This window comes from Lolium rigidum, chromosome 1, assembly GCF_022539505.1.
Source record: "Lolium rigidum isolate FL_2022 chromosome 1, APGP_CSIRO_Lrig_0.1, whole genome shotgun sequence".
NCBI lineage: Eukaryota > Viridiplantae > Streptophyta > Magnoliopsida > Poales > Poaceae > Lolium > Lolium rigidum.
Window position 1 is genome coordinate 141,377,516 of NC_061508.1, and position 5,885 is coordinate 141,383,400.

Sequence of the window (5,885 nt, forward strand, 5' to 3'; positions counted from 1 at the left end):
GGTATATGTGCCAAAGGGTCCCAATATTGGTTCTCCATGTGTATATGTACTAAACAAACCTAAAGGAATGAAAAGTTACATTGGTGCACCCTCGCGCGGAGAAATCTAGGGGGGTAGACCCGCCGGGCACGCGTTCCGCTCGTTTTGGGGGAGGAGGGGGATAACGACCGCCGGAGCACCGGAACCCCACCAAACCTTGCATGTGGACCTATGCTATGTGTCAAAGTGTGGTGCAAGGTGTAATGGTGCAAAAGTAGCTCCCCTAAACCCTAAACCCTAAGCCGGGGAGGCTTCGAGCCCTAAACCCCTCTAAATCCCTAAACCACGACGCCGGAGCTGCAGAACCATGCATCATAAACACTAACCCTAACCCTAAACCCTAAACCTATACCAAACCATAAATACTTACCCTTTAAACTAAACCCTAGCCCTACCCCCTAAACCCTAGCCCTAACCCTACACCTAACCCTAACCAGTAGACCAGGCACACCGTCGATCGTGTGATAATGGCTCTAGCTGCTGGTATATGTGCCAAAGGGTCCCAATCTTTGGTTCTCCATGTGTATATGTACTAAACAAACCTAAAAGAATGAAAAGTTACATTGGTGCACCCTCGCGCGGAGAAATCTAGGGGGTAGACCCGCCGGGCACGCGTTCCACTTTTTGGGGGGAGGAGGGGGATAACGACCGCCGGAGCACCGGAACCCCACCAAACCTTGCATGTGGACCTATTCTATGTTTCAAAGTGTGGTGCAAGGTGTAATGGTGCAAAAGTAGCTCCCCTAAACCCTAAACCCTAAACTGGGGAGGCTTCGAGCCCTAAACCCCTCTAAATCCCTAAACCACGACGCCGGAGCTGCAGAACCATGCATCATAAACCCTAACCCTAACCCTAAACCCTAAACCTATACCTAACCATAAATACTTACCTTTAAACTAAACCCTATCCCTAGCCCCTAAACCCTAGCCCTAACCCTACACCTAACCCTAACCAAGTAGATCCGGCTCACCGTCGATCGTGTGATAATGGCTCGAGCTGCGGGTGTATGTGTCAAAGGGTCCCAATCTTGGTTCTCCATGTGTATATGTACTACACAAACCTAAAAGAATGAAAAAGTACATTGGTGCACCCTCGCGCGGAGAAATCTAGGGGGGTAGACCCGCCGGGGCACACGTTCCGCTGTTTTGGGGGGAGGAGGGGGATAACGACCGCCGGAGCACCGGAACCCCACCAAATCTTGCATGTCGACCTATGATATGTGTCAAAGTGTGGTGCAAGGTGTAATGGTGCAAAAGTAGCTCCCCCTAAACCCTAAACCCTAAACTGGGGAGGCTTCGAGCCCTAAACCCCTCTAAATCCCTAAACCACGACGCCGGAGCTGCAGAACCATGCATCATAAACCCTAACCCTAACCCTAAACCCTAAACCTATACCTAACCATAAATACTTACCCTTTAACCTAAACCCTAGCCCTAGCCCTACACCTAACCCTAACCAGTAGACCAGGCACACCGTCGATCGTGTGATAATGGCTCTAGCTGCTGGTATATGTGCCAAAGGGTCCCAATCTTTGGTTCTCCATGTGTATATGTACTAAACAAACCTAAAAGAATGAAAAGTTACATTGGTGCACCCTCGCGCGGAGAAATCTAGGGGGGTAGACCCGCCGGGGCACACGTTCCGCTGTTTTGGGGGAGGAGGGGGATAACGACCGCCGGAGCACCGGAACCCCACCAAACCTTGCATGTGGACCTATGATATGTGTCAAAGTGTGATGCTAGGTGTAATTCACCAAATGGTGCATGGCATGGATCCCCGGTCTGACATTCCTCACCTTCGGGCGATAACACTTAACGATTCTCGGACGTGTACGGTGAAGTGTCCCGCCGCGGGTATATCGGGGGCTAGACTGTGCCAAAGGGTACCACACATGGTTTTCCATATGTCCATGGACTAAACAAACCTAAACCTATGAAAAGGTATATTGGTGGAACCTCGCGCGGAGAAATCTAGGGGGTAGACCCGCCGTCCCGCTGTTTTGGGGGGGAAGGAGGGGGACGGCCGCCGGAGCACCGGAACCCCGATATATGTGGGGGATGAGCATGGAGACTAATTTTGTATTTCACATAGTGTAATAAATAGTCATCAAAAAGAAAAACTAATTAACAAAATAAATTTAAGTAGTAGATGAAATAAAATAGTTAGAAAAACAAATAAAATGTATATTGGCGCACGGCAAAGGGAGAAGCGCACGGCAAAGGACCCTTTGCCGTGCAACTGCTATGTCTGCACGGCAAAGGGGCGGGTCACGGCAGTGCCCAGGCCTTTGCCGTGCGCTGTTTCTTTGCCGTGCGGCTTGCAGGGACTTTGCCGTCCTAGAATCTTTGCCGTGCGCTGTTCCCTTTCTTTGCCGTGAGAAACTTCTTTGCCGTGCGCCGTATCTTTCTTTGCCGTGCTATGTTTCTTTGCCGTGCGCTGCTCTGATTCTTTGCCGTGCATTTTTGCATTGCCGTGCGCTCTTCTTGCTACGCACGGCAAAGAAATCTTTGCCGTGCAGCAGCTCACGGCAAAGCTTGGCTGCACGGCAGCGCCTGATTTTCCCGTAGTGAATGCCTGCTGTGATACTAGAAAATCCATCAAGTGTACTATTACCGTTTCTACCGCAGGAGGATCCCACACGGATTTGTGCTTGAGCCGCAAGGAGCAAAACTGCTGTTTGCAACAGTTTACCATCCTTTATGTAGTTCAAGATCTCATCAACTAGATTATTTGTGTGTTCAGCAAGCAGCCTAGTCGTATCCAAGAACATTTTCATCTCAGGCAGGCACAGAAGATGAAGGATCTTGTAAATATAGTTGACATCTTTCACTGTTGGGCAATTGTGATGCTCCTGCTTGGGAAGTAGACTATCCTCCAGATACTTGTGCAGACAAGTGCCCTCAACTGCGACATGGAGTGGGAGTAGATCCTCAGCGCCAGCCGTTCGTAAATTGGCTGACGCGCCATGACGGAGGAGCAATTTGATCATCTCAAGGGAGAACCTCTCCGCGGCTTCATGTAGGGGAAAGTACCCATACTGATTCATATAGTTGGGATTGGTGCGGCACCCTTCAAGCTCGGGAGCCTTAACCTCCAAGACAACTTTTGCGATTCGCAGGGCATCTTCAGCAATCATGTGGTTGAAGGCTTCTGGGGTGATGATGGAACCAGAAGTCATCCACTTCCCGCACTCGGCCGTGTACAAGCGGAGGAAGCGGGCGACGCTGTCTTTCTCCAGGACGGGCAACAAGCGGGGATATAGCACTTCGTAGAACATGTAATTCACCGTCTCAGGAGTACGATCCGGGGTGATTACACTGGTTGCCCTGGAGCTCTTGAGAAAATCTCTTCTTTTGCTGCACCACTCTGCGTAGGATTTGCGAGTATGAGAACCATGGTACATAGGATAGGGAGGATTCCATGGGTCACAGATAACAACAGTTGGTTTGCCTTCAGCTATACCATCGTCGACATGAGAACCAGCTTTCCTTGCCTCCTTTTTGTGCATGATCTCCAGTGTCGCACAGTTAGGTTGGAATTCCACTTGCACTGTTTGTTTCTCTGGCAGTGACGCGGTCGATCGGGGGCGAGGATGGCCGGGGTCGACCCGCCAGTCGGCGGCGGGCAGGCCCGGACGGGATGCAGGAGCTGCGGGACGGGACCGGGGAAGGCCGGCCGTAGATAGGCAGCGGGGCGGAACCCTACCCTAGCTAGGGAGGAGTGCGATGCGTGTCAGGAACTGGATAGGGCTGCAGGGGAGGCGAAGAAGGTTGGAAAGGATCGGAAATCCAATTTTGACCTAGGATGCGTATGCTCGGAAAAAACATTTTAAATGTATCAATAAAATCTGAATAAAAACTCTGCGCTTACGTCTCGATATTATATATGCTTATGCCAAGTTTCACGGAAAATCGATATTTTTTGTGTCATCCGTGGAAAAAGATAAGAATATATCCTTGTGAATAGGTTTTTAAGCATCAAAACTCATCTTTTTTACACATGTCACACGAAATATTGATTTTTTTATGAAACAACTTTTCGAACACATAAAAAATTAGAGCATCTCCAACAGAACGCCTTGCCCAAAAAACGCCAATTTACTGCGTCGATGCGCGTTTTGGCCGCTCCAACAGATGCGCTAAAATTGCGCGTGGTGCAAATATTTTTCGGCACACGCCATTTTGCACAATCACGCGCACCAAATATGCCGCATGCGATTTCAGCGCGCGTGAAAAGCCACAGCGAGCGTGCGTGGCCAACGACCCCCTAAAATTTCACTCAGCTACGCATCCCCATTTCCGCCTCACACTCCAGCGGCGCCGTTGCCCCTATTCCACGCCGGTTACACCGCCACCTTACTCGTCCGCGTAGATCAGCGCGCCGGTACTCCACGAGCTTTTTTGGTGCACCGGCGTTGCTCCAATTGATGGGCGGCAACCGCGCCGCCGCCGCCTCTTCCTCGCCGGCGCTGCTCCAATCAAGTGAGCGTCAACCATGCCGCTGCTGCCCCTTGCTCGCCGCGTTGCTCCAATAAACCAGGCGTTCAACAGCGCCGCTGCCGCGGATTCAACATGAGCCACGTGCAGGTATGTGATGTTTCATTGTTTGTAGAGGTAATTTTGATGCCTAAAATTAGGATTCTTACCATTTGTAGATGAGCTCCTCGTATGATTCGTCCGATGAGGAGATAGATTTAGAAGAGGAAGAAAATATGTTGATGATTTTGGCTATGAGCGCAAAGCAGTAGAAGCATGGTGGTTCTATGTTCGGTCGTCGAAAGTTGTGGAAGGAGCGCATTGAGGGGCACAACAAGTTGATTCGTAGCTATTCTGCGGATGAACCAACTTTCCCTGAGAGCTACTTTCGTTGCCGTTTTAGGATGATTACCAACTTGTTTAAACATATTTTCAAGGATGTGACGAAGCATGATCGGTTTTTCGAGCAAATAAGAAATGCTTGCAGCGATCTTGGGCATAGTACTTACCAAAAGGTGATCGCCGCCTTGCGTATGTTGGCATACGGAATTCCAGCCGATCTTGTTAATGACAATCTGGCAATGGGTGAGAGTCAAGCAATTGAGTGTGTCAAACACTTTGCAATAGCCATTGTGGAAGTGTTCGGTGAGCACTACTTGAGAGCCCCCAATGCTGAAGATACTCGCTAGGATCTTCGCGATGAATGAAGCTAGAGGGTTTCCCGATATGCTTGGCTCGATTGATTGCATGCACTGAAGTTGGAAGAATTATCCTATCGCTTGGCATGTAAAATTCCAAGGCGCCAAAAAGGATACCACCATTATCCTTGAAGCCGTGGCCGATGAAGAGACTTGGTTTTTTTTTTGTAATGCCATGCTCTTGCAATGACATCAACGTCCTCCATCGCTCCCCACTCATGACAAGGATTGCCAAGCGCGAAGGTTCACCGGTATAGTTTGAAGCAAATGGCCACACATACAACTATGGCTACTACCTTACTGACGGCATCTATCCAAGGTGGCAAACATTTGTGAAGCCGGTTAAATATCCAACTGGTAAGAAAAAGATGCAGTTTCATAATGCACATGCGGCGGCTAGGGAATATGTAGAGAGGGCATTTGAGATTTTGCAAGCCCAATTTGCTATTGTTAGGGGACCGGCTAGATTTTAGGATCAAAATATCCTTTGGTATATCATAACCGCTTGTGTCATTATGCATAACATGATCATTGAGAATGAGCGTGGCCAAGAATTGAACTGCATCCCTATGACTTAGTGGGAGTTCTTGCCCAAGTGCGCAGAGGGGAAGAGAGACTAGCCCAATTTATTTTCTCATACCATGCCATTCGTCAAGGAGAAATGCATGATCA